The sequence below is a fragment of the Lissotriton vulgaris genome, chromosome 4_1 (genome assembly GCF_964263255.1).
Source record: "Lissotriton vulgaris chromosome 4_1, aLisVul1.2, whole genome shotgun sequence".
Classification (NCBI taxonomy): Eukaryota; Metazoa; Chordata; class Amphibia; order Caudata; family Salamandridae; genus Lissotriton; species Lissotriton vulgaris.
In genome coordinates, this window is record NC_141691.1 from 255,405,617 (window position 1) to 255,429,192 (window position 23,576).

Genomic DNA, 23,576 nt, shown 5'->3' on the forward strand with positions numbered 1-23,576 from the left:
ATGCTCATTCGGAAGTTATGGTTATGACAAAAAGATTGACAACTTGTTTGAGTAATTGAGAAGAGATGTTTTCAAGTGGTGGGATAAAGGCGTCTGATCTGTTTTTGACACATCCACAGATCCTGCCCAAAGCACTTTTAATATCTGTAGCTTTTGCGACATGTGTGCAGCACTACAAATACATTAATTTAGAATTGGAAATAGAAAGCAAGAACCGGAAGCAGCTGCAGATTGACAGTTTGTGCCAAGCCCTTACGATTTACTTAAAACAAATTAAAACAAGCAGAGAATGAGTCTCTGTTAGCACGCGGCAGGCAGGCTCCTCATATCTTATCATTATTTAACAGTTTAACTGTAAATCCGTAAAAGGTGTGAAATAAGTTAGAAATAATTGGAAACTATGCTATTTAAAAGAAAAAAGCGAAAATATCTGCAGAGAGGCTTGCAGGAAACCTTGTCTTCCTTCCAGGAAAGGAGCAGACACTATTGCTCTGCACTTATTCGTAATCAGGATGCTATCTAATGGAAGTTTTTATCTCAATTCAAATGACCTATTTTAAGCATAAATGCAATATGTATCTGTTTATTTTTATATCAAGCGTCATCTTGCTGCTAGAAATCTCTCGACACAGAACGTGCTTTTCTTCAATACCCATCCTGTTGTCTTCAGCTGCCTTTTTTTTTTAAACACACTATTACATTTTACATTTAAAAAAAGCAAAACCAGCACAGTAAGCAGTGCCATCTTAAAGCATTGGCACCCTGGGCAGTTTACCAGGAGCCCCATGGGCCTAGGGGCTCCGTGCAGACTAGAATTTAACACTAATTTTCCGTTAAACATTTTTATTCCTGTGAGTGGCTGTGTAGGAAGGGCCCAGTGCAGTGCTTTGGCCTGGGGTCTATAATGCTGTTAGGATGGCCCTGACAGTTTGCAATGGAGATCCTGGATAGTACTATCAGGGTGTCAGTTTGATGACGCAGCCACGTTTGTTATAGACAATCAGTAGAGTCTCATAATGAAAGAATGTTTTAACGGAGACATATCACGGTATTGAGTCAAGCATATCAAAAAGCTATGCTTTTATAACAATTAATAAACAGAAAATTGGACAAGAAACTATCCCCTTCCCCCACTCTACCAGTACTATGCAGTGCCTAGCTCTAAAATGAAACACAGTATTGCATGTTTCAGAGTTGTCATGAAGGCGTCAGGGTGCCTACGACTCAGCAATCAGGAGAGGTGTGAAGGCACTCCTGGTAGTAGACCCCAGTAGCCTATGGATTGTTAGCTAGCAAAGTATGTTGTGCAATATTCTAGTCCAGCGGTCTAACAAACATTTGTGAGGTCGATTACCCATGAGGGGTGCTATTCACTGATAATGCATCTTCCTCACCCATTGTGTCGATCAAACCCTCCCACACTCTTGTAAAGTGCAGGGATCCTCTGTCCTTTTTTGCATCACTAAAGAGGTCCCCACTTTCATACTCCACTCATCTAAGGAGTTCTTTTTTTTTGTACCCCTCCACCTGTAGGCCAACAGCTGCTTTCTACTTAATCGTAATTTGTCATCTGGCCAATACCTGTGGCTGATCAATGAACCAAGTCATGAGATTCTTCTTAGCCATGTGTGAGCAGAGTCCCTGTAAACACATTATAAGGGATAGTTCTATATTTCAGTATTCTGGTAGGTGTGTGCATCCTTAGATCATGTGTAACGCATCTGCCCTATAAGGTCTCATCGAGAGCAAGTATGCGGAGCATGTAGGAAGAATGTTTTAAGTCTATCAGGGTGAAAGTATGCACTATGGACAAAGTAATAATTGATCAATTCTAATTGTACATTCCTAGATACTCTCAGAATCGCATCCAGCACTTTTACCCAATCTTCCTCTATAATGGGGGCCCAACGTCTTCTACCCATTTGACTTTAAGATCATTGAGAGGGGTGTTCATATCTGGCCCAATATAGCCATTCAGTGTTTCTTAAGAGCTGCCATCACAGCATGATACAAGAAAAAATGCCCAGTCAGTAGATCAAAGTTCTCCCTTTATTCCTCAAAGGGGTTAGTCCAATTGCGAAATAGGTTAACAAGAGACTCAATTCCTCGCCATGCCCACTCAGGTAATTGCTTGAAGCTGCTCCTATGTGGAAGTACAATCAGGAATTGCAAGGGGATTTTGGATGAATATGGGGCATTTGCGTGTGTTTTTTTCAGGCCCCTAACCCAACAGTGCTTGACTACCCTCAGCAATCCATGTCTGCGCTGACACACTTCGGATCCAAAGGTATTCTCATCTGTAAGTGTAGCGTTGGGGTGTCAGCTGTAACCGTCGCCCCCAGATAGCTGATTATGTGTCCATCCCAGGAGCCATTACAGTTACGCCGCCAAATAGTAGTTTTCGAAGACTGGGGCTTCCAGCCCTTCATCGGTCATGGGGCAGTGTAGTTTGGACAGTCCTACTGTAAGCCTACCCCCTTCCCATATCAAATCCATCAAAACGGTATCTAAATCACAAAATGTACTTCTGAGTACAATCATCAGTAATGTAGAAAATAGTACAGCCATCATAGTAGGGCTATCAACTTGGCGATCGCTATCCAACCTGCCACTGATATTGGGAGAGACTTCCAGAAATACACACTGGACCTCAAGGATGTGATGGCTGCATCTGCATTCCCTTCCAAAATGTCAGTTTCGGCCCTATATATGCAAATCTGAGATATTTTATCAAACCTAGCTCCCATATCAATTCAAGTATGTCAAGGGCATTGTCTTGGAAAGGTGTAATGGAAAACATGTTCGTTTTGTGTCACTTTATGCGTAGCAGTGAAATATCTCAATATGTGCTTAATAATTGTACCACCTTCCTGGGATCTGTTTGCTTATTATCGAGGAAAAGCAGCAAATCATCGGAGTAAAAGGAGATGTGATGCAGAGAACCACGAGTGAAGTGAGATCCCAGTCACACCCTGCTCACCAGCAATTTCACTGCAATGGCAAAAAGCAGTGGGGACAGTGGACATCAATACCTTGTACCCCTCTCTACTTGATACGGTTCAAAGATCACTCAACCTAACTTGACCCGTACTGTTGGAGCGGAGTATAACAGTCAAGTCTACCCAAGGAACCCCTAACCATGAACCATTCTGTCCATCACAGTGTAAAGATATTCCAAGTCTATGTTATGAAAAACCTTTTCGATATCTACTGGCATCAGTATGGCCTTCGCAGTTCTATTCAGGCGTTGATCCATATGTCAAATAACCTCCTTATGATCAATGCTGCGTTGCGGCTATGGATGAACCCTAACTGGTCGGGGTAGATTAGATCTTTCATGTGTGGTAATAACTACGCGCAAGGACTCCACTTTTCTACACTCTGTTTTCCACTTTCTTCCTGCATTGAACACCTTACACTTAATTAAGTCACATAATTCATATGCACCTCTCTAAGAGTAGCCTACCTTTCCTAATGTTCCTAATCCTTGACTCCTCCCTCTCCATGAACCGTCAAATCAACGTCATCTCCTCCATCAGTTTCAACTGCCTCCAGATCCTACGCAAAACTTTCAAGTGGATCCCCCCCGGACTGCAGAAAGACCGTTACACACGCACTCATCACCAGCCGTTTTGAATACGGCAATGCACTCTACGCCGGAATCAACAAAGCCCTACTACGCAAACTCTAAACCATCCAAATCGCAGCTGCCAGGCTCATCCTAGGGTTACCATATCACGAGCACATGACTCCACACCTGCGAGAACTCCACTGGCTTCCTGTGGAGAAGAGAGCTACCTACAAATTACTCATGCATGCCTTCAAATCCCTCAACAACATCGGACCCAAATACCTCAACACTCCGAATGAGTTTCCACGCTCCCAAAAGGAACCTCCGCTCAGCCGACCTCGCATTGGCACAGGTCCCCCGCGTTCGCGGGAGCAGAGCGGGAGGTAGAGCTTTCTCTTACACCGCAGCCACAGCTTGGAACTCTCTCCCACTAGACATAAGACGCCCTCCAACCCTGAAAACCTTCAAACGGGCACTTAAGACCTGGCTTTTCAACTGACCGGAGCAGCCCTCCACCCTCTTTCCCTTCCCCAGCGCCTTGAGACCCTCATGGGTGAGTAGCTCGCTTTACCAACCCCTGATTGATTGATTGATTGATTGATTGATTGATTGATTGAATGTTTCTTTTGACTATGACCTCTTTCCCAAACCTGCATCTATAATCTCCCTAGTAAAATGTTATCACCAATGCCACCATTCAAATATTAAAAAAGCAGGGCTCATTTTTAGGGCTCCCTTTAGCAAACACCTTTTGCTTTTAAACAGTATACTTACGTATAGGGTCATTCCGCCAGTCCTCTCTATCCGTTCGTCTATTGCTATTTCTCGTCCACCCACTGCAGTATACAGGATGGGGAAATTGATCGGCTAATTTAAGACATTGGCTTCATGTTCTGGGAGTCACAGTATTTTACTCTTTCAAATACTCATACACAATAGTTCCCTTCAGTGACATCGACTACTATGGCAACATCTGCTGTTTGACGTCAGAAATATGTTTTCTTTTAAACAATATTTATTTTATATTAGTGAGGGACCAGGACATCCCCCCCAAAAAGAAGGTTTTACTAGAACCATGGTACAACAACAAAAACATTGACAAAGGCAAACGTCTGACAGTCAATTGCAGACCCTATGCTTGTCTGACCTTGCAAGTGCAGCAATGTCACAGAGGGTTCACTAAACAGAGGGTGCACTAAACTATAACGTTGTACTTTGCAAAATAGCCCCTCAAGAGCGAGCTTCCAGGAAGCTAAGCAAAGTGTAAGGATTAAAAACTAAAGAGAGTTTACATGCTGGGCCTTCTCCTGCCTTCAAGGCACAGACGAATCGGATGTACAGGATCAAGAGCCAGGATTACCAAAGGACAAGCCAGGGGAGAAATCTACAATAGCTGGGTACCCTAATTTATGTATGTGCTGCATAGAGAGCAAAACCTTTGCTTTAATAAGGAGGCCTCACTAAATAATGCTGAAATAGATTGAAGGTGTGGAATAATGTTATTATCTGCCCGCATTATTGCTTGAGCTGAGGTTAGGTGAGGTTATGCAGGATGCTCCCATCTAGAGTGAAGTAAAGGCATCATGTCATTGGATACAAGTAACTTCAATCAATAAATGATACAGTAATAGAAGAAGGAAAACAAAGAAAAACTGAAAGAACGTGAGTCTTGCAAGGGCCATGAAAACTCTCAACACTGAAGTCTCGACTAGAAAGTTACATTGCATCTTTGTATGTCAACTGCATACTGATGACACTGTGACCCACGCTTCACGACAATTTCCCAGGTGGCGGTGAGAAGTAAATATACCTTTAGCAAAAAGATGAGCAAAGCTGAATAAAAGTAGGGAGTCTAAAACCAGAGAAGATTTGGAGACCTGAGACCACGTGCTATCCCCAGTTGCTCAGAAGTATTACAAACCACACTCACGGGAATGACTCAATAAGTGCAGTCCAATTACATTTAGAACATAAATCACACGTGTTTGATACATTCCACTAAGGCCCCCCCATAGCTCCTACAGACCGCCGTGAAAGGCGAAACATCCAACAGCATTGCTCAAAGATCATCAATCACAAAACAAGCACATTTATTAAACAGTAAAGATTAACTGAGGGGATTGAAACAGTCACGAAAGGCTTACAAAAGGTAATCAGTAGACAGGATCAGTGACCATACTTCTTCTATTGGTTTTCTCAATTCCATATTCGTTAACATATTCATTCACCAAATTGAAACAACGACCATACCTCTGACTCATAAATGGAGCTTCAGTCATTATCCCCCATTGTTACCGGCCTTGCAAAAATTGTATTCGAAGCTAAAGATTCTTTACTAACTGGTCATCTTTCCTCATAGACAGCTAGCTCCACACAAAGTGATACACAGATCAGACCAGAATAAAATGTGAGTAAAAATGGTATTGTCATTGTTTTTTTTGCGAGTGGTTTACCACCCATCTGGGAAGGGTGGTAAACTGCGAGTGTTTTACAACCACAATTGTGGTTGCAAAACATTCTTACATAGCTAAGGAGTCGCTATTAGGAAGGGACGCCTCTGGAACGCTCCTTCCTAAAAGCAATTCGCTAATCCTATTTTGCAAGTCGCAAATTGATTTGCGACTCACAAATTAGGATTAGTACATGGGCCACTGGTTTTTTGCGAGCACAAACGGGTCTAAAACCTATTTGCACCCGCAAAAAACCTTTGTACATCAGGCCCTTAATCTCTAAAACCGATTGTAGCATCCTTCTTAGCAGCTTTATCCCCAATGCAGCTACCCAGTGCACGTCTCAAGCCAAATATCCGAAAGAGCCCCTGTCATGAAGCACTTTAGTGAGGCCTCTACACAGCGTTAGCCCAATGCGCTTTACAGGCAGCTTAAATGAACATTCAAGATCTGCCATTACTGCAGCCTCACAATTCATAATTCTAACCCATAACGCCTGGTAGGCCTCAACATACATCAGCTGTACTCCAAAATGCCCACTGAACCTCCCTCTGGATGCCTTTAGCTTCGAAAGACCAACTGAAGCCCCATATCCCAAATGTAGCCCACAATGTTCATTTCAGTCTTCTAATTTACACATTTATACACACTGTCAAGTTTGTCTTCACATGAGCATTTTCACCTTCTTTGACCAGTGTATTCTTGATTCGCGCAGCTTTACCTTGCACAGTAACCTCTTTATGTGCAGCGTTACAGCCAATGCCTAGCTGAGCCCACCCTCTCGCAGAATCATCTTGAACTGAGCCTTCCTCATGTGGAGATTTACTACACAAGGGCCATTGAAGTCTCCCCTCCTCTTATGCCCTTTGAAGCCTTACTCTATGCCATTTCAGCCATCAGCCTAGAGCAGCCTTCCATGTGCGGCTGTGGCCCCAGTTTCTAGTTCCGCCTGTCAATGAACAGGTACATTCTACAGGAACCAGGAAGTGCCTAATTTGTAAATGAACTAAGTGCCAGGGCCCTCATCAGGAGGCCACCACAGCTTCCACCACCTATTGCCACTGTCAGTGCTGCCAATGACAGTACCTACAAACTACTAACTGTCACACTACTACTACAAGTGTGACATTTCAGACTTTTGGGGCCCTCAAATCTAGAAGATTCGCTTGGGCGGCTGGTATTAGTTCTTTTTATTATATAATGAGTTGATAAACAACTGCTCATCTTTTTATTGCACCACCATGTGGCAGCTGTCATCGGGGCTGGTGTTGACACTTACCTGCCGGTGCCGAGTACCGGCAACCACCCGCTCAAATTAAGCACTAGAAGCAGGAGACTCTTCAGGCTTCTGAACAGGATCTCTCTTACTGCTGATGCCAAGGGTTGATGAGACTCAGATGTATGGTCAAATTCTGCCCTCTAGGCTTAGTGGAAGATGTCTATCTCCACATGGCACTGAAGGTTCAGAGATATCTATGTGCTTTGGCCGGCGGCAAGGTTTTCTTCTTCCCCTTTTAACTACTGTCAAAGTGAAGGAAGTTCCCAGCATTGGCCCTTCAGAAAGGACAGGGGTGTTATTTGCTGTCTCTAACCCCATCTGTAAATGCTCGAAAGCATGTATGCACTGCTGAGGTGCCAAGAGGCGGGACAAATGTTGTGAACTGCTATGGAGAGGTATGTCCTGCTACCCTTCAATAGGCGGCCTCTGAGGTCAGGGGTCACAGTGACAGTAATGGATGTACCAAAGGAGGCTGAAACCCTCGAACGCCCATCAATGGAGATTGATAAACGCAATTGGACATATGAGGGAGGCTGAGTGACAGAAATCCATGAAACAAAAACGCTCCCGCTGCATCTACTCGGCAAGCCAAACATGTCCACGTTCAGAAATGCCAGGAACATTTCTATCACAGCTGGAAATGAAAACGTTGTGATGTTTTACGTTTCAGAACAATAGTTCCTACGGTAAGAGTAGATTTTAGTTTTGCTCACATTTTACATTTTGTAAATACATTTAGCATATGAGTTGGATCTACGTGTCAATGAAACAACCTGAAAGCCGGTCATATTTCATATTGCATCGCGTCGCCATATGTCATGTTTGCTATGGTTACAGAAGTCAAAATCAACCGCTCAGAGAGCCATGAAAACACCTAATGAGCAGCACAATCGTGATGGTGGTCACAGCGTTTCATGGCAGTCGCTCTCTCTTGACACCACTGAAACAGGGCGCCGTTTGAAGATAATTAGCACACTTACAGGCGTTGTGACATCTGCCTCAATTCGTTTCGATCTGTTTGTATTTTCTTCCCCCCCTGCCTGATTCACGCTCGATGCACTTGCAGCAAGATTCTGTTGCAACGAACACAGTTGCTTGGAGGCGACTCTGGAGGTTTCAATCCACAGGGGGCAGATGCTTTTCAGCAAAAAACACCTTCTCCTCCTGTGCTCTTGAAATGGGATGCGCACATTCACAGCTACAGCGCGCGCCTGCAGACTGGCACCTTCACTCAAGGTGGTACGCAACCTGTTGTTGCTTACGCTTCTCTTCATGCATATTGATTTACAGTCTAACCTTGCAAAAACTGCAGCGAATCCCATCCCAGCAGCTCAAGATTTCTATTTATTCAGATGATGGTGCTTTTATTCGGTTCTCCCCTCGCAGGTTCATTCAAACTCATTTTTGTATATGTCTGTCTCTTGTCTTATATTATTTCACAAGTATTAACATTTAACTAAAGGTAGTTATGAGATTCACAAATAAGGATGTAGCTATAGCAACATTACAAGAGCCTGGTCGTTGGTGGATCACAGATTACCTGACCTCCTGATTGCTTTATGAGTTATTGGTTAATAGCATAACTTTTGCCTCACAGTGTCCTGCAGAAGTCACATACATTTTAAAGTTGTAAAAGTACTGTATTGTACTGTATGCAGTTTGTTAATGTCACTAGGTTGTTTAAAAATACAGGTTGCAGCATTGGTTAAGTCTCACAAGATTGTATTGCTCGGACGTTATTAACTATATTGAAGGGATTGTTATAGTTTGGAAGGGCCTCTGGCGTCGACAAAAAACTCAATCTAATCTCCCACATCAATTCCATTGCAAAGTCTGCTCGATACCAACTGCTCCTTTTTTGGGGAATTCGTCGCTTCTTCCCGGAGCAGGACCTTATAACCCTGGTGCAATCGCTGGTCCTCTCCAGACTGGACCACTGCAATTCTCTTCTTACTGGCCTCCCCAAATCCCACTTGTCCCCCCTTAAATCTGTTCTCCATTAAGCAGCTCATTTAATTTATGGGGCCAAAAAAAGCGACCACATCACACTGATGTTATCCACCCTCCGCTGGCTTCCCATCGAGGCTAGAGCTATCTACAAGACTGCCTGTATCACCCACAAAGCCTTGCACTCCTCCTCTCCTCGCTACCAGGCGAATAAACTGAAACTCTCTGGAGGCTCTAGACCATCACGTAATGTGGAAAATCTACTGCTTGAACCTCCCACTTTCAAGAAGGAAAGATCAATGGCCCAATCCTTTTCAGGCAACGCAGTGAGAATCTGGAACTCCCTTCCACCTCAGCTCCGGACCACCGCCTCCTCTCAGGCCTTCAAAACGGACCTCAAAGTTCGCCTCCTTCAAAGACACCTCCAAAAGTAATTCATGTCCCCTCTATTATCTGAAGGAAGACCTCCCATTACTGAAAATTCTATTCTCTATGACTTCGGCAAGTGCCTTCCCAGTGTGTTCTTGTGGTTGGAGTGTTTGCCATTTATTGCAGTATTATCCTTGTGCCTGTGTTTGGTACTCTTTTGTAACATGCACACGCCACTTTTCTCTTGTAACACACTGTTTGCTACCTCTCATATTTTGTTTGCCTTTGATACTTGTACAAGTGCCACCATTGCCTACGTAGCGTTTGTTCTTGTGCCTGAGTGTCTAGCATATATTGCAGTATTATACCTCGAATTGTACTGTTTTCTCTTGTAACCTGCACACTTGTCACTTTTTCCTCCTGTGCACTGTTTGCTACCTCATGTATTTTGTTTGCTCACACTTGTCACTTTTACCTCATGTAACTTAACGTCTGCTTTTGTAATCTGTTCACATGTAATGTTCTCCTCATGTATCAGTTCTGTTCCTATTGTGAAGCGCTCTGACACCTTCGGGTAAAGTCTGTGCTATATAAAAAAGCATAAATCAAATAAAATTGATAAGAATAAAGATTTGAACAGCGGTGGGGGTGGTGAGGTGTGTGTGTGTGGGGGGGCAGGGGGAGGGGGATGTTTGACTGAGTATTTTGTGCTGCTGGGACTGCAGCTGCTTGGGGGTCCACTTCAGTAGGACACATTGTTGAGTGGGTGTGCATTTCGCACTCAGCACTGTGAGGACCTAATCTAATGTTTGCAAGGGGGCGTGGCCTCATGCAAATGCAGGAACACCTTTGCACTTATGGCCACACCATATTAACAAGACAGGTGTCGGGACAAAAAGGCTCTCGGTAGACACCTGGAAAGTGCTGCACGGAAAATACTTCCCATTTCGAAGGTTATAGTCCGGATCCTAGGTCTTCTTCCCTAAATACCTCCGCACATGGGGTGCAGCTACAGACCTCAGCCACGCGCAGGTAGTGAATAATTTACCCTATGCTACACTTACTTTAGCACAGAGCACAGAAAGAGCGGGAGCATTCGTTCGGAAAAAGTATAATTTTCATGGTTGTAAATCCATATGAAAGTTCGACATGTAACTCATGTATACAAGGAATTTGCATAGACAAAAAGGATTCTATTTTATATAAAGTCTAAAAAACGTGAACGAATAATGAGTCTGATTCATGAAAGCCTGGATAAGAGCTTGAAGTGGTACTACAAGACTATTCCTTTAAATACTCCTGCATGCCTTGGTGACTCAGAGCTGACATTTCCAAACCCGATTAGACAAAGTGCAAACAGGGCACAGTACATTATATTTGGAATAAAGGGTATGCATTTCCCCTAAATATCGACGATGTGGATGTTTTGGGGCCAATTGATAAAGGTATGTAAGAGTGCGTAAAAAGTACTACATACTCCAAATGTCTTCTGTGAATAGCCGCCTATATTATCAAAGGTATGATGTCTCAATTTGAGATGACAAGATTCCAATACATTTCCAAGAACGTGCAAAGTGCTGCTGTCAGTATGAATCGAGCACGTGACTAGATCTCTCATTCACAGACCACTTATGATACTCCCTGCTGTGCATTGCCTCACCGTCAGGAAAAACAAACTCCCAGTAGTTTCACGCGAAAGACAGGCATTGGTTTCACAGGGATGCAGATAGACTGTCGGAGCACTTACAGCTGATGGGTCCATGGGCAGGTTACCTTCCACTATGCATCAGCAGGCAGTCAAGGGCCGCGGCTGGCAGACGTGCCTTGATGCTGTGGTAATGATGACACCTCTGAGCATTTCACATCAGTCACTTTTAATTGAACCCCGTATGCTTTTTAAGAACATTTGCATAGACGTGGTGGAGATGCTATTCCGGTACCTGTTATTGGTCACATTAGAGGCTTAGAAATAGCTCAGTGAAGTGTATAAATAGGTGTGGTTGCAGTAACTGACACATAGAGTCAAATACATGGGGTCTTAATATGGATTGCTCCACAATGTTACCTTTCTCTTGGCCCAGAGATTTTTGCTGGAGTGTGAAGACTGAATGGGCAATTCACAAAATATTTATGTGCCTACATTTGTAAATTGAGCTTATATGTACACAATAACTATTCCTTTAAAAGTCTAGATTCAGAGTAGCAGGATTGGTGGAAATGTATGCTTATGTAAATTTAGGGTTAGCACAAGATTATGGATGTTCGTAAGTGAGCACCCTGCAAACGTTGGTGAACATGCACAATTTTGTCCATTTATAACCTTTCATATACATTTTACAGGTAGTTTCCCAATCAAGAAATGCATGAAGGCAGGGGCGACTAGTAAAATCAAAAATTGGTGGGGGGAGGGACGATGCCGAAAAACTCCCAGAGATGCAGCTGGTGTCCAGTGTTTCTCCTCTCCCAGGGTGACAACATCATGAGCCGGAGAGGGAAGGAAGGTGGTTGACTTCCTTCCACGTGCCAACAACCATTCCTGGAGCTGATCTGATGGGTTTACAGCATGAGCGCAGCTCACGGATTGGTTGGAGCAGGCTAACCCATCCCTCATTTTGAGGCAAGGGGCAGGTGCCTGCAATTACCCAGCTGTATCACAGCACTGGGATTGCAGGGTCTGAAGTGCACATGTTGGACTGGCCATCGCAAGACAGCCGGCCAATCCAACGTGCACTGGCCAGTAGCAGCCCGTGGTGGGAGTGCTGCTGGGCGCTGATGGGGGGCAGGGGAGGGGCAGGGTGTGGGGTAGTAAACTTCGGAATACGGCTGCACAGAGTTAAGTACACAAACAAATAAATAAAAAGTGGCAGATAGGCACAGGAGGAAGAGGGCTACCATTTCACTATGATCCAGGAGGGCTCTGATGTCATTGGTGGGTGGGATCAGGGTTATCTCAGTGCTGTGGTTGGCTCCAAAACTAGATTGGGAGGGGTCCAGGAGCTTGTTGTGTTCGAAGTGTTTGATAAATTGCTGGTTAATCGCTTTCTCGAGGACCATTGCTGGAAAGGAGAGTAGTAAGATGTGCCAGTAGCTCTTTGGAGCTGCAAAGGTTTCTTCAGGAAGGGTCTCACTTCAGCATGTTCCCAGTCCTCCGGGAAGGAGGCTGAGGAGATGGGGGTGTTCAGAACTTTCCTGAGTTCATCTGCAATTGTCTTGCTTCCGAGGGTGAAGAGGTGGTGGGACAGAGATCCGTGGGTGCTCCTGAGTGTACTGATTTCATGATGGAGATTTTGGCTTGAGCGGTGTGAAGGTCCGAGTGTATGAGCCGGTGTTCAAGGTTTGTGTTTGTGGGTAAGAGCAGGTTGATACTGTTGGTGGCAAGGGGTTGGGGGTTTAAAGTTTTTGTAGATGACTGAGATCTTGCCGTGGAAGAACACACAGTGCCACATAGTTCTTGTGAGGGTGTAATGTTATTCTCCGTGGCTGTGGGATTGGAGAATTCATTCACAATGGCCAAGAGTTCCTTTCTGTGGGTTGTACAGGCTTCAATGTGGTCTTCTAGATCATTCTTCTTTGTTTCTTTCAGGAGGCAGTGGTACTGGTTGAGTGATGTTTTGAAGGCTTTGTGGTCTACTGTCTTTTTGCCAGTGCACCACTTTCTGTCAAGTTACCTGCTGTTGCATTTGGTAGATTTCAGCTCTGCGGTGTTCCAGCAGGCTCTTTTGGTAGATCCTTTGGGATTCTATTGCTTGGCGAGGTAATCCTGTTGGTGCCTCCTCTGATCCACATGGAGAAGTATTTTGCTGTCAGCTCTGGGTTGAGTGTTGAATCCAGGAGCTGAGAGAGTTGTTCTACTGGTCTTGTGTTATCTCTTTCCAGTGTCAGCGCTTGGAGCTGGTGGGCGTTGTGCTGGGGTGCGTAGGCCCTGCGATGCTGATGTGGTCAGTGCAGCTGTACTTAACTCTGTTGCTGGAGGTGAAGAAGGGGTCAAGCATGTGTCCTGCAATGTGGGTGGGGTTGGTGACCATTTGCTTGAGGCCGATGTTGGTCATGCTTTCCAGGAGGTCGGTTGTGTTGGTGTCACTAGGGTGGTTGAGGTGGAAATTGAGGTTTCCCAAGACGATGTAGTGCTCAGAATCAATTGCAATTGGGGCAATGAGGTCAAGGATGGCAGTGCAGAAGTTGGGGTTGTGGTCCTGGTGATCTGCAGGCGATAGTGACTCTGTTGGTACTTTTTTCCATATGTGTGTAGTTGGATGTTAAGGTGTTCACTTGTGTGGGTCGAGTCATCTGGGGAGGTCGTGCAGCAGATGGTGTCTTTGCAGATGATGGAGATTCCACCTCTGTGCTTTTTGGTTCAGTCCTGGTGTGTTATTTTGTAGCCTTCAGGGGTAGTGATGGCAATGTCTGGTGCGGAGGAGGGGTTCAATCATTCTGTCCTAGTAAACAGTCCTACCCCCACACTCACAGACGCACTACAACAGTGCGGACTGGCAGCACACCGAATAATAATATGGTAATAACCATTTTATTGATCTGTGTTTACCTGCTGCGCTCGCAAAAGGTGGGGCAACTCTCCACTGCACTTTAGGAGGAACCACCCCTGCATGTAGTGTTGCTCTTGCCAGAGACAGGAGTTGGTGAAGTTCGAGACTGGAAAGGGGGGATCTCCTCCACATTAAAGGGGGTTTTCCGAAGGAAAGACATGTAAAGGATGTATGTTATAATCCACTTCTGATTCACATTTACACATGCATAGCTTTCCACTTAGTTAAAAATCCACCAGGAAATGAAATACATTCAAAAATATATTACTATCACAGAACTATGCTTAACATAGCTTTTCTGGACTACTACTGTGACCCTTTGTGAATCTCTATCGTGTCAGAAATTTATGTCAAATGTGCAAGCAAATTGTTAGAGCAAATGACGTTTTTAATAGTGGGTTTTTTGGATTTAGCCTTGGGTCCTTCGAGTTAGCAGAAGCATAGTTGCACAATGAGTAGAATAAATATGTTTCTCGTGGTAAAAATCTCTTAAGGAAGGGCCCATCATACTGCACTAATAGAGCTTTACATAAATGCAGTAAAAGTCACCTCCTCGCTTGTCAAACTTGTCTGCTGTAAGGAAATGTAGAACATTCTGAGAAATGGAAGAACGCTGTCATGAGTTAAGGATGATTAACACTACAGTACCAAATGTTTACTGCTGTATCTTGTATTGTACATTATGTTTAATCTCATGTCACGTTTTAATGAACCGTTCTTTTACATTGCTCCTGCAGTGCCCTATTCCCCAGTGGAAGCAATACCTTATTTAAACTGCAGTTAACTAGGTCGCATCTGCAAAAATCAGTAAATCGTATGCAACTGTTTGCATCGGTATGCTCAATTTAAAAACTCAATGCGTTCAATTTCAGTCCCGAGTTTTCCTTTTAATTGGAGTCTGTTTCGCTGGAACACATTTGTATAAAAATACAGTTTCAGGAGCCGGAGAACTTCGTTTGTTAAAAATAAAAAGTGATTGTCCAAGGAATTACCAGCATCGAAAGCCTGAGGGAAGAGATGGAGAACTGTGAGATAATGCAAGCACTGTTGGTGGTTAGACAATTTCTTCGTAGCTTTTAGCAATTTACCAGTACATTTTCTGGCCTCCTACCTAGGCACCTGCACTTTGCACAGCAATACAATTGCAATGCAATGCCTAAATTATACTCTGAGAACTCCAGAGTGCAAATGGGCTATATGAGAATTCACCTCGGGAGCTTAATCCATTCCTGTAAATTTGAAGGCTTTAGTTGTCGCTGGTTGATTCTCATTAGAGTTTGAACTCAGTCTGCGTTGAATGCCGACCAAGTTCTAAAGAGGTTAGCAGATGTAAGAATAGACGACCCTCTACAAATGTCCTTCTGGCCTCAGAACTACTGCTGTTTTAAGGTCATTATAGAGATCTGCCTAACTGGCAGCGCAAATTGCCACATGTGGGTGACATAGTGAAGCAAATGACCTAATAAAGGCTGTATTGATGGTGTAAAAGGAAATGGACAATTATAATTTTGTCTGGGGATTGAAAAATGTTTGTATTTGTGCTGGGTAATCTTTTACTGTGTATACAAACCTTACCATTCGAGGACATTCCAGTTGACAGTATGCACATAGTTTCTACTAGGTCTTAGGAGTGTAGGTCTTGGAACCGGTAAAATAGCATTTCCAGGAGATGATATGTTAGTTTCTATATATTGCCCACAATGCTTTTGGAAAACATTATGTTGATACCTAAAAAGCTGTTTCACGGGCTCGCAGACTCACAGAGATTGCAAAAAAAAAAACGTGCCCAATGCTGTTGATCTAGGTCTTGTCCGATGGTCTTTTCCCATCCATCTCTGAGAACTTGTTTCACTTGGACATCATTAACAATTATGGCACCCATTCCAAGCTCAGAGTAATCCAAATTCGACTGGAAGCAGGCCACCAAATACACGAATATACGAGTTACAGATGGCCGGGAAGGAACACAAAACACCAGGGCTATATTGACCCCTTAAAGTGCAAAGGTCAATTACGTTTATATTATTGTAAAGACGGTTCGGAAATTATGCCCCACCCCACTATGCTTCAAATGAGAAGGTTGTTTGTCAGAATATCATAAGCAAAAAAATCATCCAAACGGAAATATCGTCCTAATTATCGTTTACAAAATCTTCATCCCATTAAGTGTACATTTTCTATTACTAACTCCAGTGGGGTTATATGTTTGTAAACCATATTTGGGACACAATATTTCTATCTGACGATATTTTTATTATGATATTCTGGTATTATACCAAGTGAGAAAGTGATTTTTTTTGTTCCATGGCATTGATACCCACTTAGGCAAATCCAATGATGTGGTGAATTTGAAGGTTGAATGGGACTCAAGAATCTGTGTATGCTGTTGTGTGCATCCCTGAAAATCAGCTTCGGTCCCACTAGAAGATTTGGAGTTCTGAAAAGTGACTAAGTCAAAATAAAGAGAACATGACTGGGTGAAAGCAAGCAAGGTATCCCAGCCATGGGGAAAGTTTGGTCGCGACCATTTTCAACTGTGTCCCACTCTAAACTTTAGGTGCCAAAGCCCGTGCTTTATCAGGACCTCACAAAATATATAAGCTCCATGGAGTCCCTTCACAGGCAAGATAAGCATTCGGAAAAATAGTAAAGAGCATGGCAGATGGTCTGCCTGTCCATGAGGAGGGGTTGAGGTCATGATATTTCCCAAACAGGTGGAGGATTGCTTGTCCTATTTAGAAATCCCACCCACTTCCTGATGTGGATTTCTGTGCTGTAAAGGGAGTCACAACAATTTGCTGAGCAGGCATTATGATTGGGTGTTCCAACTTTTATTCAAGGATCACCCCATGTCCACCTGGGACATCCAAGTCCTGAGCTCTTCATTTGTGGTGCTCTTACTGGCCAATTTCATATTTGACTTTCGGTCAGGAGTATGCTGTGTCTATTCTGCAAAAAGGGTTGTGATTAGTTAGTGGGGCTCTCCCTTCCCAATTTGCTTTGGCGTACTGGTCACCTTTGATTCAAGTCAGCACTACGGTTCATTGGAATAGGTGCACGGTGATTCAGTCAATAAGTCTCAGAGTCCTGAATGGCAAAATCAGTGATATAGGACCATCTAAAAACATCAAAAAGTTTGGGTTTGAGGTGTATTTCATTCATTACTGGAACTAGATGACAACATTTGACAGCTGGTACTCCTGCTGACTTAATCAAAGGTTCTACTACTTTAACATATAAATACAAGGATTTTTTCTTCTGGCTTTCTCTTCTGCATTACACCAAGAGATTTAGCATTTTCATTGTACTCCTTTACAAAATGAGTGAGAAAAAAACAGTGAGAACAAGGAGAGATTCATAAGGAGTTAAAGTCTTAGCAATATGGACTTTCTAAGCTAGCTTTTTGATCTGCTCCTGACCAACCTGACCTCGCTCAGCATCGGTCGCTCCCCCAGGCTCCCTGAAATCTGGGTATTGTAGCGCTTTGCATTTCTTCAGGGTATCGTAGCGCTTTGTATTTATTTGCCACCAGCTGTGTTTAGGTTGTGCTCTGCACTCCGGTAGCGCTAATCAGCTGTAAGCTCCGCCCACATCGCTCGAGTGACTCGCTATTTTGCCTGCTGCGTTTTTTAAGTGTTACTATTATTTCTAACTGCTGCTCACACATTTAGAGGAGCCTCTGCCCACTCTTGCAATAACTTTCCCCACTTGTGCTGTGACGATTTCGTGGTGCTAGCGCTGTGTTGTTGCGGCCATTTTATTTGTTTGTTATTGTGCCTGCCAGCCCGCCCCCCTCCCCGATCATACCTCCCTGCGGCCCCTCCCTCGCTCCGCCCCCTCCTGTGTCCATTTATGACTGATGACCCAACACGCAGCGTCCACGCGCTACGGCCACGCCGAAGGTGCGCCAAAGGTAAGCCCGTCTACGCCCCTCCGCGCCTGGACCGCGCCCAGCGCCAGAGCCCCTGGTCCTCGTAAAGTCCACCCCTCCTGCATTACCTACGATGCCACCACCCTCCTAGCCCTCAACCCCGGCCGCTCCTTCAACTGCGTCCAAGCTGCTCCTGGACACACCCATGGACCCTTTTCCTGCTACTCCTGCAAGTTCGACAGCACCAAGAACAACTCCTCATCTACGAACACACAACAGATATCCGTTCCCAACCACCTACAATGCATCCTGCTCAACACCCGCTCGGTCCACAGACACGCCATTGACCTCTGGAATCTACTCGACACCATCTCTCCGGACGTCGCCTTCCTAACAGAAACATGGATGAATGCCTCTTCAGCCCCAGACATCACCATTGCCATCCCGGAAGGCTATAAGATCATTCGCAAGGACCGTACCGGCCACACAGGAGGAGGCATCGCTATCGTCCATAAGAAATCCATCCGCATCTCAACCAGCTTAGACGTCAATCTCGCCAACTCTGAACACCTTCACTTCCAGATCCACATCGACCCCAAGACCACACTCAGAGGCACCCTCCTTTACAGGCCACCAGGACCCCGCGCACAATTTAGTGAAGACATCACGGACTTCATCACTCCACACGCGCTCCCCTCCGAGGACTACATCCTTTTGGGAGACCTCAACTTTCACCTTGAAAAGAACAACGACCGCAACACCACCACCCTTTTGGACAACCTCGCAAACCTCGGACTGAAACAACTTGTCACTACCCCCACCCACATCGCAGGTCACACACTCGACCCTATCTTCACCTCCAGCAAGCATGTTTCCTTCAGCCACACCACAGCTCTCCTTTGGACTGACCACAGCTGCGTTCACTTCACCTACAACAAGCCCACATCCAACAACCACCCCCAACCCACTCTGCAAAGAAACTGGAACAAAATCACCATCGACCAGATCTCCTCATCGCTTCTTCAAAAGCCCCCCGCCCACTCCTCAAACCCAGACCAAGCAGCCACCAACCTCACCCAATGGTTATCCAACAGCGCCGACATCCTAGCACCACTGAAAAAACGACAAATCAAACTAGGCAGCAAGAAGGCCTCCTGGTTCAACGATGACCTTAAGAAATCCAAGAAACTCTGTCGCTCCCTCGAGAAGGCCTGGAAAAAAGACCCAACCACCAAAACCAAGGACGCCTTCAAAAACGCCACCCGCATACACCACCAACTAATCCGAAATGCCAAGAAAGCAGCCTTCAAGGACCGTCTAGATAGCAACGCCCACAACAGCAAGGAATTATTCAACATCGTCAAGGAATTTACCAACCCCTCAGCCAACTCCAACGACATCACCCCCTCTCAAGCCCTCTGCGACTCCCTAGCCTCATTCTTCCACAACAAAATTGCAGACATCCACAACAGCTTCGACAACCAACCCGGAGACCAACCCACCCAATCCCCTGCAGAACCCCCACCCCCCCTGAACATCCTCAATGACTGGAAGCCAATCTCCACTGAGGACACCATCCGTCTGATGAACTCTATCCACTCAGGATCCCCCACAGACCCTTGCCCTCACCACATCTTTAACAAAGCAGACTCCATTATTGCACCGCACCTCCGAGACGTCATCAACTGCTCCCTCAACTCCGCAACCTTCCCGGAAAGCTGGAAACATGCCGAACTCAGCGCCCTCCTGAAGAAACCCACAGCTGACCCCACCGAACTCAAAAACTATCGCCCTATCTCACTCCTTCCATTCCCGGCCAAAGTCATCGAGAAAGCTGTCAACAACCAGCTCGCCGCATTCCTCGAAACCAACAAATCCCTCGACTCCTCACAGTTCGGCTTCCGAGCCAAGCACAGCACCGAAACCGCCCTCATCGCAGCAACAGACGACATTCGAACTCTACTGGACAATGGAGACACAGTCGCCCTCATCCTCCTCGACCTCTCCGCAGCCTTCGACACAGTCTGCCATAGCACCCTTCTACAGCGCCTCAAAAACATCGGAATCCAAGGAAAAGCACTGGAATGGATCACCTCGTTCCTCTCCGGAAGAACCCAGAGAGTCCGCCTTCCACCATTCAAGTCAGAGGCTACTGAAGTCATCTGCGGCGTACCTCAAGGGTCCTCACTCAGTCCCACCCTCTTCAACGTTTACATGAGCCCCCTCGCGGCCATCGCACGCCAACATAACCTCAACATCATCTCCTACGCCGACGACACTCAACTGATCCTATCACTCACCAGAGACCCTAACACGGCCAAAACCAACCTACACGAAGGAATGAAAGAAGTAGCCGAATGGATGAAGCACAGCCGTCTGAAACTGAACTCAGACAAAACAGAAGTCCTCATCTTAGGTACCTCCCCCTCCGCCTGGGACGACTCTTGGTGGCCAGAGGCCCTTGGAAAAGCACCCATCCCGACGGACCACGCACGGAACCTGGGCGTCATCCTGGATTCCTCACTCTCGATGAACAGACAAGTTAACGCCGTCTCTTCATCTTGCTTCAACATTCTTCGCATGCTCAAAAAAACATTTCGCTGGATCCCTACCGAAACTAGAAAAACAGTCACCCACGCTCTGGTCATGAGCCGACTGGACTACGGAAACACCCTCTACGCCGGCACCACCGCAAAACTCCAGAAAAAACTACAACGCATCCAGAACGCCTCAGCCAGGCTCATATTAGACATCCCGCGTAAAGAACACATCTCTGATCACCTGAAAAACCTCCACTGGCTCCCCGTCAATAAGAGGATCACTTTCCGGCTCCTAACCCACGCACACAAAGCACTCTACGAAATCGGACCCGAATGCCTCAACACACGACTATCCTTCTACACCCCCTCCCGCCAGCTACGATCCTCCAACCAAGCCCTTGCCACTGTACCTCGCATCAACAAAACCACCATGGGAGGTAGATCCTTCTCCTACCTAGCAGCTAAAACTTGGAACTCACTTCCCACTCACCTTCGCCTCACTCAGAACCACCTAGCATTCAGAAAGCAACTCAAAACGTGGATATTCGACAAGTAGCTCCCCACCCTTCTTCAAGCGCCTTGAGACCCTCTGGGTATGTAGCGCGCTATACAAATCTTTTGACTTGACTTTTTTGACTTGACTTGACTCCATTGTAGGCAGTCCTTTTTCTGCCTAAGGCCGGTTATGGTTATTTTCATCTTCCTCTAATTTAGAATTTGCAAAACGTTTTATCTCATTTAGACCATTGAACTGTATGTAGTCCTAAGTGGTCCAACCTGTGCTCATCAATGAATCCACGTGCTAACCTCTGTCAATCTGTAACTACAATTAGGACTTCCTAGATGCTGATGGGGTTTACTTGAGGCAAGGATGTGAATCGACTTATGGAGTTTTATCACTTGAATCAGGTTGGAGGTTGATATAAATGGAATATTAGAATGAGAGCTCTTGGACTGTGATACTGGGCCAGTTTCCCTGTTGCTCTCTCTGTCCACCTCAAAGCTTCTTCTTCTCTATCTGCGTCTCTCCTAAATTGTGAGTGGGCTTATAAAACAACATTATTTTCTGCTTGGCCACTATTTTGAGCATATAAACATCACACAGATAATCTTTTGTGCCAAGATACATTGTCCTCTTGTGGAAAGAATAAAGTCTTGCTGATTTGCAGAGAATGTTGCTGAGTTAAGTATAAAGGACAAGATAGAAAGATTCACCTCAATTGTATTAATTGTGTCTCCCCGCAATAGTCTACAGCCAGGTAAAGCAAAGAGCACACAAAGAGCAAACTAGCTCATAACCCCTGTGAGACCCTGGCGAGAACCAGGACAAGATTCAGTGTTGAGGTGGGGATGCAAACAAAATATCAATTCAGAATTAAATCAATAAAGTGATGTAACTGTGACACATAGAGACTGACACGAGCAATTACTTCACTACTCAGGCTTACATGAACTTATTTGAAAAATCAGGAAGAGTCAGAATGAGCAGCACAAAGCAGTAAAGAGAGAAGTCTGTGAGGTCTGTACAAGGTGTTGTACATGTCTGTATGTGTTGGCAATAGAGACCTCACCGTGCTGCACACCAATATCAAAGGTGTCCCTCCACTTCAGGATTAAGGACTTCTGAGGGATTTCACACCTTCCAGTGCCCCATGAAGTGGTGAATGTATGCTGAATAACAGTTAAACTGATGGAACCATTGGGGCTGCTGATGAAATGCATCCACATGCAAAACCACCGTGTTAGACCTGACATCATTGGCTTGAGTCTCTCCTCCATTTTTCTGTTTGCCTCTACTGTTTTACGATGTTTTGCTGGTATATGCTTTGGGCGCCGTGTCACTGCTGATCAGTGCCATAGCGCAAGTGCTCCCTATGTTAAAATGATGCATCTATTGTATCCATGTTTGGCTTATTTGGTTTACTGTCAGTCCCTAGTCTAGTGCACCAGGAGTGCCGGGGCTTGTAAATACAAATGCCGCTCGTGGGCTTGCAGCACGTGTTGTGCCACCCACAGGAGCGGCCTTGTAAAAGAATGTCTACGGGTCGGTCATTGCGAGACCCACGTGCAGTCCTGTACTGTCACGCCGGCTGCGCAGGTATCCCTACTTGCCAGCCCCTCCAACCTTCCCTTAACTTCATGTTAGTCACCCCTATGGTAGGCCCATGGGCAGGGTACATTGTAAGTGTAAGGTAGGACACGCCTGACCAAGTTGGCATGTCCTGATAGTGAAGTGCCGCCATCTTCGTGCTTCACTATTGCGAGGTAGCCTGCTCTCCGTTGGATAGAATGGGCCGCCGGGATTGTTAACGTTATAATCCTAGCTGGCTCAGGGAGCATGGTGCAATGTCGAGTTTGGTATCCCTGAACTCGGGGTTTAATTACGCATCCGTTGGTATGGATGGTTTTTGGACTCTGGGTTCGAAAGTAGTACTTTTAGAAAGTGTCTATTTTCTTGTCTAACCATATCTGGTCTCTGCTGGTCTTACGTGTGTGTGACAGGAGCTGGGTGGCTCCAAGAGGTCTGGATGAGTCAGTGTGGGATGAGTGGGACATTTACGTTGAGAGTAGGGGGAGAGTAGTTGTTGATAGCCTGCCTTGCCTGATACAATGCTGGCTCCACCTCCTGCCAAGCGACTGATGGCTCTGTGCCTGCCATGGACGATCCTAGCCCCACCTCCTGCCAGGAGGGCGATAGCTCTGCTCCTGCCAGTATCAATGCTGGCTCCACCTCCTGCGGGGCGTCTGAGGACCCGGCCCGGCTCAATGAATAGGCCAGGTGCGACTACCTAGCTCCACCCACAGCAGACCCAGGGTGTTGGGAAACCCCCGGCATAGACAAAGGGATCAAAGACGAAAAGGGGTATAAGAGAAGGACCCCTGAACTAGGAAATCAGATCACTTCTGACAAGGAACCCTGTAACCAAGGACAAGAAGCCGGCTGATCTAAAGGACTGTCTACCCCTTCTGCCAGTGTGCTGTTGTTGGGGGAATCCTGCAGTGCT

At 45.5% G+C, this 23,576-nt stretch overlaps 1 protein-coding gene across 1 annotated transcript in view; it reads right to left on the minus strand.

Moving 5' to 3' along the window:
- Positions 1-23,576, minus strand: part of AFF2 (ALF transcription elongation factor 2) — a 941,751-nt gene that overhangs the window by 802,751 nt on the left and 115,424 nt on the right. The window lies entirely within an intron of this gene.